A 15,025-nucleotide genomic window follows, 5' to 3' on the forward strand; every position below is an offset into this window, starting at 1 on the left:
GAAGGTGAGGCGATGTTTGTGGCGTGGAGATGTTGACGGTTGCTGGCGGAGTGGTGAGGATGGCGTGGTGGTTGTGGTTGGTGCTGTGGTTAAGGGGAGCGATGTTGGTTGTGATGGTGGTGGAGATGTGATTGGTTCAAAATAACGATAGAAAAAGAAAAACCTACCTCAAAGGATCACAGCCCTGCGACACGAATAAATCCCATTAAACAACGGTGGGGAAATATAACAGAACACAAACTTATCGATCCAACTGAATTAAGGAACCTTTATGGTGTTCTGCAAATTTCCACAGCCGTAACAATATATATCCCCCCAGCCGCTCCAGTCACAGCTCGAGCAATAGGGACCCTGGTTTTACAGGACCATCAGCGTCCCACGTGCGCCTCAAGGAAAGCTCCTCTCCACATCCACCTCCATTTCGGTTCTATACTTTCATGTGTCCTTCATCTGTTCGACTAAAAATAGGCAAATGGCCCATTGTTGTCTCATTTAATCCCATGATGCTGATCAAGTTTCCCCCCCCCCAATTTTCCTTTGATTTTTTTTATTTATTTATTTATTTTTTTTTTGTATACCTTGGTCGAGGCTCGTATGAGAGCTAACACACAACTCACAGCAAGGAGGCATGAGACAAGAGGGGCGGGAGTGGAAGGGACAAAACATTTGGGAACAGACACAGGTGAACTGTGGAAGGGAGAGGGATGGGGATGGGACGGGGAACATGGCGAGGAGAAGATAGACATTACAGGGACTTTCAGGAAGGAAAGCAGGAGAATTGAAGGAAGTGGGCTTGGGTGGATTATCGGGGGTAGAAAAGATCGAGGATTTGGATGGGGGAAGATATGAGGTGGTGGTGAACAGCTGTTTTGAAAGCCTGGAGGGAAGAATGGGAAAGAATAGAGTGAGGAAGTTTATTCCAAAGGCGGGAAAAAAGAGGAATGAAAGAGTGAAGATGAGCAGTGATTCGTGATTTTGGTAGTTTTACCAGAAGGGGGTTGTTGGCGGACCTTGAGCGCCCTGTGGAAATGTGGTTGGGACAAATCGCAGAGAGAGCAGGGGGGGCAAGGCTGGAGAGGAGTCGGTAGAAGACAGAAAGATTGCATCGATTTACTGGAAGTTTTCCTTCCCAGTTATTATTCATTGAACAGTTTAGATTAAAATCATTATCACTGTGGATTTTGAGCCACTGAATCGCCCTCCAGCATCGCCGAATTCTCGCCAAAACTGAACGTGTGCGCCAAACCCACCACACGGCCAAATTAATTGCTCCTTAACCACATTGCACCGCACCTCGGTTTCTTGGGAGTTGACCTCTTGCGGTCTCACATCATCGCCAGTTAGGGACGCCAAGCCCGTTGGTATTTTCATCGGCGCTCCGATGAGCTCGGCCAATGTTGGCAAGGAAGATGGCCTCCGTTCCCTCGAGAGGTAAACCACCAAATACCCCGCTGATGAAACATTCCGGTAAATGTTCATGCTCGTAGCCAGTTTGGGAGCCAGGACCGTTTCATGGCCAGGACGTAGCCAGGACCGTTTCATGGAGTGAAACACCAGCAGTTCTCACGAGAAATACCCAAAGATATTTGAATAAAATAGAGCCAACAGCCCCTCGGCGGCAACCTGTCCCTTCGGAATGCTGTTCCTCCATCGCATCGATCCACGAGACACGGCAGTAGTTTTTAGAAACTCTTGTGTTTATGTTCTCCACCTTTTTAAAAGTTTTACATAAACGAGCTAAAACCATATCAACAAGTTTTGTTTTGTTGATGAAGCAGAATCAACAGCCACTGTATCAGATTGGTATTGAGCTAATTTCATGCAAATCAATGTGACCGTTGCCTCTTAGGTGTTGAATGAAGAAGTAGTCTTAAGGGTGAAGGCTTTTGTGTCGATATGAGTCGGCAGACAGGTAGAATGCTGAAGGTAATCAACAGGATGTTGGTTGAGGTATGCTAACTGCAGTGGAAAGCAAGGGGTAGCTGACGTTTCAGGCGTTACCCCCTCATCAGAGCAATAGAGAGGGAAAGGATAGGGGTGAGGGACAACATCGGGTGAGAGTGAGTCAGAGGTGGGTGGCTCAGAGTGGTGTCAGGGGTCTGGTGGTAACAGACTGACCCCCTCAAATCTTTTTGGTGTTGTCCATGGTAATGCCCCCATGGATATCTCCCCACTGAGCTAATTGTAACATGGTCTTTGTTTTATTGCATTGTGTAAACTCGTCCAAGAAAGGAATTTCAGAATTGCAAGAGCATGAGCAATTTAATTGTAGCTTTTCATTGGTGTTGTTGGTTCTGTTATGCTCGAAGAGAAAGTGAGAATAAATTGGTAAATAAATAAGACGTCGCATTTTTCCTTTTGTTCATGTTTTTCACACTTTTTATATTTATATTGTCAGGTCAATCTTTCGGTCTGAAATTAATGAGTCGGTCCATGTGACTAGTGAAAGCTTTTAAATCCTGTGATTCACCAGGACACGCGCACACACACACTTATTCAATCATTCACTGTCTGACCATACAGACCCTATGGCACTATTGCACATTACATTGTACTCGCAAGTTGCCCATGCCAGACATAACCACATTCTGGACGTAACCGCTGTCGAGATACGTATGGAGATAACCACCATCCGGACATAACCACACTTCAAATATGTCCGGAGATAACTACAATCTGGATATGTGCAGAGATAACTACAATCTGGATACATGTGGAGATAATCACGATCTGGACATAACCATTGTCCAGATACGCCAAGGGAAGGCAGCATGAGGGGAGGGCAAGATAAGGCAGTGTGAGAGGAGGGTCTATCCGGACATAACCACCATCCAAACACATCCGGAGATGACCACTGTCTGGAAATAACCACCGTCTGGATACATCCGGAGATAACCACCTTCCGGATACATGTGGAGATAATCACCATCCAGGCATAACCATTGTCCAGATACGTCAAGTGAAGGCAGCGTGGGGGGAGGGCAAGGTAAGGCAGTGTGAGGGGACAGTTCATCTGGACATAACCACTGTCCAGATATTTCCAGACATACCACCGTCCAGACATGCCCGGAGATAATAACCACCGTCCAGACATGTATGGAGATAACCATCGTCCAAAAATAACCGCCATCCGGATACGTACAGAGATGACCACCATTCAGTTAGGTGTGGAGATAACCAACAACCACCCTCTGGACATAACCACCGTCTGGATACATGTGGAGATGATCACCATCCGGGCATAACCACTGTCCAGATACATCAAGGGAAGGTATCGTGAGGGGAGGGCAAGGTAAGGCAGTGTAAGGGGAGGGTCCATCCGGACGTAACCACCATCCAGACACATATGGTGATAAGCACCCTGCAGACATAACCACCATCCGGATACATCCAGAGATAACCACCTTCCAGACATATGTGGAGATAATCACCATCCAGGCATAACCATTGTCCAGATACGTCAAGGGAAGGCAGCGTGAGGGGAGGGCAAGGTAAGGCAGTGAGAGGGGACGGTCCATCTGGACATAACCACTGTCCAGACATTTCCAGATATAACCACCATCAAGACATGCCTGGAGATAATCACTATCAGGAAATAACCACTATCCAGACACTTGTGGACATAACCACTATCCGGACATAACCACCATCCGGATACATGCAATGATCTCATCAATGATCTCTCTGACTCTCTGGAAAATCCTCTATCTCTTTGCTGATGACTCCACCCTCTGCTGTACCTTCTGCCATCCCTCAGATCAGTAAGCAGCAGCATCTTCACAAGCAGGTTCAATACATGGAAAATGTCTTTCAACCCTGACAAATCTCACACTCTCATTATGTCTCTCCAAAAGGACTGTCTGCAAAATCCCCCCCCCCATCTACTTTCTCAATAATCCTCTTGAAGAAGTCCTTTCATTCAAGCTTCTGGGTCTCACTATCTGCCATGATCTTTCCTGGGAAAGCCACATTTCCAAGCTGGCCTCTCAAGCCAGTCGCCGACTGGGCATCCTACGTCATGCAAAGTCCTTTATTGGTATACCTGAGCTCCTGACCACAAACAAAACTTTTGTCCGCAGCCTGATGGAGAAATGCTCTCGCCTCTGGGCTGGTGCTCCTGCCTCTCACCTTTTTTGGCTTCATGCTGTGGAACCAAGGCATTTAGGATCATTGGTATCCCCCACGATGAAGCTGAGTCTTTGGGTCTCTCACTCTCTCAACGCAGGCGGGTCGGTGGTCTTTCTGCCTTCTGCCATCTCTTCTCCTGCCTCGCCCCCACCCCCCCCCCCCTGCTCTGTCTGCGATATGTCCACATTTTTCCGCAGCGTGCTCAATGTCCACTCTCAACTCCCATCTGGTAAAACTACCAAAATCAAGAATCACTGCTCACCTTCATTCTTTCATTTCTCTTTTCTCCCGCCTTTGGAAGAAACTCCCACACTCTCTTCAATCCCACTCTTCCCTCCAGGTCTTCAAAACAGCTGTTCACCACCACCTCTTATCTTCTCCGATCCAAAAGCACGATCTTTTCTACCCCCGTTAATCCACCCCAAACCCACCTCCTTCAAATTCCCTGCTTTCCTTCCTGAACGTCCCTGTTGTGCGAGGACCTAAAAGTCACTGTAGTGTCCATCTTGTTTACCCTGTGTACCCCACCCCATCCCTCTCCCTTCCACAGATCTCCGCATGTCTCTGTTCCCCACAGTTTTTTTTTTCTTCCCTCTCCCACCCTCCTGTCTGCTGCTCCCCTTGTTCTATGTTCTGTGTGTTAGCTCTCGTATGAGCCTCGGCATTGTATTAAACAAAAACAGAGATAACCACCGTCCAGACATAACCACCTTCTGGATGTGTGCAGAGCTAGCCACCATCTGGATACATGCGGAGATGACGACCATCCGGGCATAACCACCATCCAGATATGTTCAGAGAGAGAGGTGTGGGGGGGGGGGGTTGGGAGAGATAGAGAGGAAGAGGTTTGAGAGAGGGAGAGTGGAGAGTTATGGGAATGTGGGGGAGGGGAGGAGAGGGGGAGGATTCCGGCAGATGTGATGTCCAGTTTAACAGCACACACATTGATGAATCACCCTGCCTGTGAAACGGCAGGATGGCAGTATACAACTGGGTCGGGATTCAAACCCAGGCTACACAGTTTAGAGTGAGCGTGCGTCCCTCTCGGCTCTCCTGCCTCAAACCCAGGCTACACAGTTTAGAGTGAGCGTGCGTACCTCTCGGCTGTCCTGCCATGATGTTAATGAAACATTTCATTTTTTTGCAATCTGTATTTATCTCTGCCGAAGCGTCAGGTCATATAATGAAAGAATATTGTAAAAAAAAAAAAAGAGGAAATTGCACGTTTTCAGAGGGCCAGGCATCGCCCGATAGACTTCACAACAACACGGGGCCAACGCAGGCGAGTGCCCCCTGAACATTGTTGAAGTCGATCAACATACAGTATTCAGTGACAGTAAGAATATTGTAGAGAGCTTACCAAGTGGCTTAAGCACTCCAATGAAATGGTTGATGAGGAATGGCTCGATTGGCAAGCGAAAGCAATCTCCGAACTGTCATATTAAACACACACCCTCCCGGAGACGCCCAAAATATTAAATATGTCCAAATTGGACAAATGAACACTTTTTTTTTTTAAGGAGTTAGAACTGTTGCTAAGTTTCATTCTGGAGGTTAAATTTTGAAATCTGTTTAGTTTAAGTTTAAGAGAATCTTGAGGTTATTGCATGTGTGGAAATGAAATAAAGCCATGAACACTGGCATCTCCGTGCGTTTTAAAGCAATACAATGTACCTAGTGATTCATAGCTATGATGAACAGGCATTCGATATCAGTGAGGAAAGTGAAAAAAAACTTTATCTTTGAGAAATCATTGCGGCCTATTCCAAGTAGAGGCATGGTTAAGCAGGCCAAAAAACATGGTGGTTTCGTACCCCAGCAGGGTTACTCAGGAGATGCTTTTAGACCCCAAAAGTGCGAGGTGGCTGTAGATCGCCTGATAAAGCATATAATTAAATAAGGTCGTTAATTATCTTCAAATGGGTGTTTTAATTAACCCAAACACCCAATTTTCACTCCTGCACTTCCTTGGAGTTCCCTTAGTGTGCACGCAAATTTTCAGGTTGCTCGGTTTTAATAGTTTTGGAGTTATGGAGGAGACACACTGACACACACGCACACACTGATATGTATTGGTGTAGATATGATGCAATTTAAATGCTTTCATGGCGGCGAGGTGTTTCATTTGGAACTGTTCGATATATGTAGCTTTTTGATGCCGAAGGTCCGTAATAAAAATTTATGTTGGTGTCAAAGTCAGTGACCAATTGCAAATTAATCGTAGGATTGGTGTTACATGATGCAATGATCACCAGTGATACATCGTTAGTCATCACTGTGGTCTAGCATCGAGGAGTTGCAATTTATTAATTTTTTTCAAGAAGAGGTTTTTCTTCGGTGTAATTTTCTCCCGAGTATGATAAAAATAGTACAATGTGTCATCGTAGCTTTACTCAAGGAGCTATTTTAAGAGTGTGATGCGGACCATGAATCGCTCCTTGCTATCACAAAGGTACCGAAAGGTAGACGCAGGTAAAGTGTCATTTTCCTGTGCAATGTCAACATCTCAGCCCCACCAGGTACCGCTAATGATAAAGCTCAGACCAACAATGTAAATTGGCCAAGGCATTAGCCCACAATGGCCTACCCTTTTAAAATAAACCTCAAGGTCTCTGGTCTTGACCACCTTCAGACTGACAACAGGCTCTTGGTCCACACTCCAAGAAACAGCATTCCTTGCTGGCACTGCAAGAGGACTTCAATTTTTTATCTTGAGAGACTATACTGGGAATCCAACCCACAATGGACAACTCAATGGTAGGGGCCGCTAACGGAGCCGTCGCATCATTTATGTTCTATAATCTTCACGGTGTTTGTTTAAAAAGTCAATCGTTACTGATGAAAAGGCAACATACCAAATATCAATTACACATTATTCTTCAGAAAACAAGAAGAGGTAAGAGTCTTCATAAAAAATGAATTACATTTTTTAAAATGTGGTCAAATGGATAGGTATGCTAGAGTCAGAAAAACCACAAGTGTTCATCCATTCAGATCTGCCGAAGTGCACCATGAACTTGAGTTTGTCCATCTACTCCATCTAGCCTGAACTGATGGCTCATGATGCTCAGAACCCACATTCAAAATACCATCCTGTATGCATTTGTCCACTGTACACTGATGGCCGTGTAATTGGGGCTGTCAAGATATCCAAGAGGCGTGCCCACTGAGCTGCCTAACCTGCGTTTGAAACCTGACACAGCTATCAATTGGTATCCTGGTGTTTTGCATGGAGAAGAGGCATCGAAATGTGTGCCCTCACTCGGATGTAGGTTAAAATGGGCATCCCGTCTGCCAACATGATTTAGAAGACGTTAAAGATCGCACGGTGTCCTTTGTGAAGATTAGGCTAGTTATCGCTGACTCACTGGCCAAATTACAAATTCCTACCACCTTCAGTTGAGCAGCAGGTCTGGCCAGTTCATGAAAGAGTTGGGGCGAAAACATTCCCTGGCCGACCTCACAAAATTATGGGAATAATTGGGACCTATAAAGTAGTCATAGTAGTAGATTGGAATGCTTGTTTTAACCTCCATCTATTCTGGGAGGATATTTAGACGTTTGGTCATTACTCTGCCTACAAGCCTGGTGTTGGCTTCGTGGTTAGGGTGGTGGCTTGGGATCCGAGGGTCCTGAGTTCAATCCCTGTTGGCCACTGAATTAAAATACACCAGGAGGTTGACTCAGCCTGTCATCCTTCCGAGGTTGGCAAAATGAGCACGAGTGTAATGGGAAGGGGGACACTGCATCAGTGGCATAGCCACGTCCCAACTAATAATGCAACCAGCAGCCACAGGCTGCGAGAGAGACATAGAGAGAGAGGCATAGAGAGAGAGAGAGAGGCATAGAGAGAGAGGCATAGAGAGAGAGGCATAGAGAGAGAGAGGCATACTTTGACTCTGAATTTGGCAAATTGTGTGGAATTCCGTCCCACGCACAGAGTAACATTTTTTTTTTTTTTTTATACTTTGTCTGCCGACCTGGAAGTCAAACAAAATTGAAAATCATTCCAAACAGGAAACTTAGTATTTTTTAAGGATGTCATAAAGGACACAAACAACAGGCATGAAGAACGAACGTAAGGTGATGGATACGATAATGATTTAATTTTTAAAGTGATTCTTCACCATTGAGAGAGATAGGGCCAAAAACGATGTAGTCATGCATAGCATAATATTTCAAACATGTATTTGACCCAGATATGTTCTCGTGGATCAGGCATTACGTGGTGGAGGATTGTGCTCTACCGAGTGCCATTCTAGTTAAATTAGCAAGTTAAGAAACACAAAACATGCATCACAATGAAATTGCAGAGAAGGTGTCATTTGTTTCATTTGAGGAAATTGCATCGTTATAAATAATACAAAATGATGTTTATTGACATTACTTCATGTTGAAGTGTTAAACCACCTGTTGCTGGAAAAGCATCAGCAATTAAACTGGTGTAGAGGTATAATTAAAGTGCCAACGTCTCACAAAGACATCAACAATTTCAAAAGAACAAGTTATGCAATTTATGAAGTCAACAATTAAGTGCTCTTGGTGAACAAAGTATTGGCATAGGAAGGCTTATTATCCTTCAGAGCAAGTGCAAGTTCAATGGTGGATTGTGCCATGTTTTTGTGCCTTTCAGGTGGCATCCAAGTCTCCCAAGGAGTTGATCTGTTGGGTTGATATCAGGGCTCTAAACTGCTGACCACTGAAGATTTTCAATGTCATTGTCCTTTGAACTGATTCCCAACCAAAGTATGGCAATGTGCCTTGTCATGCTGGTCAGCATCTCCAAAAATGTCACAAATACTCCATCATTAAGCAAGTGCTGCTTTGCAGTGTGGAGGAAAGGATGCAATGAAGGATGGGTCATTTAAAGTTTGGGTGTGTTGTCCCAATACTTTGTTATTTAGCGTCCCTCATTCCTGAATTGATGGGAAGGACAATTGTAATCCATCTGTGTGTTAGTGAGTGTGCAAGGGTCTGCATACAGAAATACATTAATACAGATGGTTCATAATCTATAATCTCAGATCGACTCTAATGTGTATACCTCAGCAAAGATCATCGTTGTTAAAATAATATGCTCGATCTCGTTTATAACGTATACGGTATACATACATGTATATCTATCTATAATTCCAGCAATCTCTGTGTGTGTGTCTGTCTGTGTCTGTTTGTTTTTCTGCGACCGCCGTTTCTCGACGACCGCCGGTCCGATCGGATTGAAACTTGTCAGGAATATTGCCGGGGCCCCACAGATGTGCCTTTTCAAGGTTTGATGTCAATCGGACGAGCGGTTCCCAAGTTACGGCCGTTTTATTGCTTTTTTCAGTGTTGAAAAGGTGTATATATGGCAGCTGAAGTGTCGTTCCACCTTATCATCTTATGATGCCATTATTTCTCAGAATAATGATAACAGCATATTAATAATAATACTAGCACAATAATTGGCAGTACACAATAACAGCACAATAAGTGAATAAAAAGAATAACGTGATACAATGACCAATGTCTTTCAACCAATAACGACCTATATATTATTGTCTGTCAACCAGAAAGGACACGGTGCTATGACGTCACATTGCTTCCTCTTCGGATTGAAACTTTCCAGGAATATTGCCGGGGCCCCGCGGATGTGCCTTTTCAAGGTTTGATATTAATCGGATAAGCAGTTCCCAAGTTACGGCCATTTATCTGTCGACAAATGACAAGACACGGTGCTATGACATCACGAATGACGTCACAATTAATGTTTATTTATTTATTTATTTATTTTTTTTTGCACGATTGACAGTCTGATCTGATTGAAACTTGCCAGGAATATTGCTGGGTACCCCCGGATGTACCTTTTCGAGGTTTGATATTAATCGGACGAGCGGTTCCCAAGTTACGGCCATTTATCTGTCAACAAATGACAAGACACGGTGCTATGACATCACGAACGACGTCACAATGTTTATTTATTTTTTATTATTATTTTTTTTTGCACGATTGACGGTCCGATCTGATTGAAACTTGCCAGGAATATTGCTGGGTACCCCCGGATGTACCTTTTCGAGGTTTGATATTAATCGGACGAGCGGTTCCCAAGTTACGGCCATTTATCTGTCAACAAATGACAAGACACGGTGCTATGACATCACGAACGACGTCACAATGTTTATTTATTTTTTATTATTATTTTTTTTTTGCACGATTGACGGTCCGATCTGATTGAAACTTGCCAGGAATATTGCTGGGTACCCCCGGATGTACCTTTTCGAGGTTTGATATTAATCGGACGAGCGGTTCCCAAGTTACGGCCATTTATCTGTCGACCAATATCTGCGAGAGGGGGGGATGAGAGTGGGGGCGAGAGAGGAAGGGCGAGACGAGGGGGAGAGGGGGTGGGAGTGGGGGCGAGAGAGGGGGACGGGAGACGGGGTGTGGGAGTGGGGGCGAGAGAGAAGGGCGAGAGAGGAGGGTGTGGGAGTGGGGGCGAGAGAGAAGGGTGAGAGAGGAGGGGCGAGACTAGGGGTGAGAGGGGGAGAGAGAGGGGCGTCACAATTCAAGAGGGGAGGGAGAGAGCAGGGGTGAGAGGGGGCGAGAGAGGAGGTGAGAGGGGGCGTCACAATTCAAGAGGGGAGGGAGAGAGGAGGGGGCGAGAGAGGTGGGGCGAGAGAGGTGGGGCGAGAGAGGAGGGGCATCACAATTCTTCTTCGTTTGATATGACATCACAATTGACGCTGGGGACCTGAGTATGTTTCCCAGGTGTTTCCCAAGTTATTGCCATTTATGATACGGTTGGTCCGATCTAATTGAAAAAATGCCCCAATCTAGTCGTCGTTTACGAGAGCGAAGGAACGAAGCTGCATATACTGGCACGCCTCACCCACGAGAGAGGGTACTGGAACGAGAGAGGAGGAGAGAGGAGGGGGCGAGAAATGGAGGGGGGGTGAAATAATGCCCCAATCCAGTCGTCGTTTACGCACCTACCGGTCCGCCCCTACGGGCCTGTACTAGTATATATAAATACTGTATATGACTTTAAGTTATTAAAACCAATCCCCCCCCCACCAACATCTAACCCAAAGTCCTGTACTCCCCTCCCAAACCCAAGTCCTTAAGCCCAAGCCTCAACACCCCTCTCCCTGCCCATCATCTGTGCCTGCCCAAAAACTCTCTGTCCTCCCATCCCCCCTTCTTCTTGAAATCCTCCTAACTCCCAAGTCTGCAGCCCTCCTGCTCTCAACCCCAAGTCCTCACCCACCTCCCAAACCTCAAGTCATTAACCCACCCTCTTCCCCACCCTTAACTCACCTCTCTCAACTTTCTATCCCCTCCCGAGCTCCCCCCCCCCACACACCACAACTTCCTGCCTTTTCCTCACCTTTCTTCTTCATGTTCTCAACAACTCCCCCACCCCCATTCCAACCCCAAGTCCTCAACCCACCCTTTCAACTTCCAAGTCCTTACCCGCCCTGCCAACCCCAAGTCTTCAATACTCTCCCACCCCCAAAGCCTCAACTCCCATCTCTTAACTCTCTCTCTGTCCCTCTCTGTCCCTCCACTCCCCCACCCCATTCCCACCACAACTCTCTGTTCTCTCCTCAATTCCTGTCCTCCCAACCCCAACTCTTTTTCCTCTGCTCCCCCTCTCTTCTTCAAGTGTCCCCCTCTCTTCTTCAAGTGTCCCCCTCTCTTCTTCAAGTGTCCCCCTCTCTACAATGTTGATAATGGTAATAACTCGTCATAATTAATATCATGGGATTGGCATTCTCGAGATTGTGGGTTCAAATCCAGCTGAGGGCACCGGTATTCGGGATATGGACACCTCGATTCAGGAAGTTTATCGAGTTTCAGGGTCATTTCCACAGCACTATTTGATTGTCAGTTAAAACCCAGCTGGCTCATGAATGATCTTTCGGGTGGGGAAAATCTGCCTTTCCCAAAATCTGTCATCCCCACCTCGTCCATTCTCCAAGATATCTGTGCTCGTCCATGGATGATGGTTCATTCATGTTGCCTTAGTTCCCACGAGGTCCATCACAATGGAGCTTCTCCTGTACTTTGTACTTTTAAAAGGTTTTGCGATTTTGATGATCATATTACTGAAATATGAGTGCATATCAAATTGGGGTGTGTGTGTGTGTGTGTGTGTGTGTGTGTGTGTGTGTGTGTGTGTGTGTGTGTGTGTGTGTGTGTGTGTGTATATGTGTATATGTGTATATGTGTATATGTGTATATGTGTATGTGTGTGTGTGTGTGTGTGTGTATATGTGTATGTATGTATATATGTATATATATATATATATATATATATATATGTGTATATGTGTGTATGTGTGTATGTGTGTATGTGTGTATGTGTGTATGTGTGTATGTGTGTATGTGTGTATATATATATATATATATATATATATATATATATATATATATATATATATATATATATATATATATGTGTGTGTGTATAAACTGATACAGACATGGAAAACCTCATTACATATCCTAATAAACATTTTTGTCACACTCAAACGGAAATGCCTTCACGAAAAGCAAAAAAGCACATCCCAGAAACAGGTATATTGTACACACATCGCTCTGTTCCTTATTTGGAACACCTAACTATAACAAACATGGCACCGCTTAGTACAGTAAAAAGGCTGCAACCCATCACAACCCATCACAACCCATCATAACCCACCAAACATTACCCAGCTCTTTTACATTACCGCACCCTGAATCACACTCGGCACACTGTAGTGCGCCCATCGCAGCACAGCGTGGATTCTCACCTGCAGCTGTTCCTTTTCCTTCCCACGCTGCACCTCTTCCCCCACTCACCCACTGCTCTTTCACAGAACGCTGGTCCCTCCCTTCCTTTATCCCTCTTCTCTCCAGCACCAAGAGCAGTGGGAAAGCGCAATTGTACCTGCGGACTGTAGGGCTTGCGGAAACGATCTATCTCCCCCTCTCTCTCTCTCCCCCTTCTTCTCTCTCTCCTCCCCTCCTGCCCCACTCCCTCTCTCCTCTCCCTCTCTCTCTCCCTCAACCTCCTCCGCTCTCAAAGAACTCCACCCCCCTTTTTGCTTTCAGCCTCTGTTAAAATGCCCTCTTCCCCCCACTTGTCCTGACCCCGTGGAATTGTAAGCATCCCCATCACTTCCTAATCGATTTTATTAATTTTTTTTATTTTACTTTCACCACATCACCCACGGCCACTCTTCATGTATCAGAACCAAATCACCTACATTACTGGTTATTAATCGTTTTATGAGCCCCCTCCTCCGCCCCCCCCCCATAACATCTAAGAGAAGCAATTTCATTGGTTCATTTCCCAGCTTACACAACAGGTCCTGGTGAGAACGGTTGCATGTGAGGTGTCTTCCAAATGATACCTGATCATGAATTACCTTGACAAAAGTACAGGGGGAATGGGGAGAGGGGGTGCTATGTGTCCTCCATAGAAGCAAAAGAGATCAGTGTAGGGAAGCTGGAAACTCGCATTGGAGTCAGTGGGGACAGGCCAGGGGCCACTCGGTGTGAGCAACACAATGCACAGGCCGACTCCCAGCCAGAATGTGGATGGACACAGACGAAGAGCTGAATGGATGTAAATGTGGATTGGCTCAAGGTTGATATGGATGTGAATGGAATCAGCACTGACATGAATGTGGGCACGGACTGGCAGGATGCATTATTGGGTGAGCCATGACTTTAGGTAGATAACATGCTAGGGCCTGGGAATGAGGGACAGGCCAACAATGATACATGAGTAACAGACATGACAGCAGGATAGGGATACATATATATATATATATATATATATATATATATATATATATATATATATATATATATATATATATATATTGTTGCGGAGATGGCCCTTAGTATGCTACTAAATATAGGATTAGCCCAGATCTTCCAGTAAATGCATGTTTAGCCAGGCTGTTCGGTAAAATGGACGTTACATGTGTGTCGGGAGGTGTAGAGGCTGTTTATTGTTTGTGCAGTGGTGGTGTACCGAGAGCTTCTTCTTCCTTCCCCTATCCGGACGAGGCCCCGCCCAATCGGCTGAGAGGGAGTGGGTTGGAGAAGGAAGTGAAACGAAGGGGAGGAGTTTGTCAGCTTCGTAAAGGGGCGCGCCCCGAAAAGAAAAGGTGGAAAAGAACTGAGAGGACGGAGTTGGCCGGTGGGCTTCGAGGCGAGCAGAAAGAAGAAAAGTCAGTGGTGATTCTGCCGGGAGAGAAACTGGACCTGGGCGCGCCGGGTCTGCCTTCTCTGGCCTGGAGAAGCGAGCCAGGGCCGAAGGAAAGGCAGGGAAAGGACTGCAGGAGGTCTGTCTGCCCTCGGCTGGATGAGAGACGACTGGTGAGAGTCGTGATCCGCTGTGTAGGGGACGGCTGTGTCTGTCTGCGATCTGCTTCGTGAAGGAGGCCTGGTGAACAGGCCAGGCCTGGACTTGTATGCTGGACCTTGTGCGAAACCAGCTGAAACCCACCATCGATCTGACGGTCTGGTGCAGTCCACCTCGCGGGGTCTAAACGCGCGGAGGCCGCGTGCATGGGCGGTGCGACGAAGGAGGACGAGCGCCATTTTTGCCACACGGCATGCTCGAGCTTGGGGCTCGAATCCATGGACATCCGCTTGTTATGAGCCACATTCGTGCTTTTGACACTTTCCTCTCGTCCATGAAACATCACCAAGTACTCTGTCTTGTCTGCATGCTGTCTATGTCTTGTCTGCATGTTGTTTAAGGTATATCTCGTTAGGGTCCCCCTTGAAACCCGTAATCCGTAGTTCCCTAGTTAAGAACGGGTTATAGATTGATAATAACATTGTCGTGAATACTTTGCTTGTGTTGTGTTCCTCTATGTTCCCCAATAAATTTGGTTGATTCGTATGAAGTTGCCGCTTT

The 15,025-nt window shown here is 45.9% G+C and overlaps 1 protein-coding gene across 3 annotated transcripts in view; it reads right to left on the minus strand.

Moving 5' to 3' along the window:
- The window catches only part of GABBR1 (gamma-aminobutyric acid type B receptor subunit 1), a 166,459-nt gene extending 153,365 nt beyond the window's left edge, over window positions 1-13,094 (minus strand). Inside the window, exon 1 of one of the 3 annotated variants that reach the window (XM_085847467.1) lies at window positions 12,900-13,094. The gene's annotated coding sequence lies outside the window, so the exon portion shown is untranslated. The remainder of the gene's footprint in view (window positions 1-12,899) is intronic. The other 2 variants (XM_085847468.1, XM_085847470.1) reach the window with 2 other exon arrangements.
- Window positions 13,095-15,025: the final 1,931 nt, after the last annotated feature.

The sequence above is a fragment of the Eptatretus burgeri genome, chromosome 11 (genome assembly GCF_056783735.1).
Source record: "Eptatretus burgeri isolate ZD-2024b chromosome 11, Ebu_testis_v1, whole genome shotgun sequence".
Taxonomy (NCBI): domain Eukaryota; kingdom Metazoa; phylum Chordata; class Myxini; order Myxiniformes; family Myxinidae; genus Eptatretus; species Eptatretus burgeri.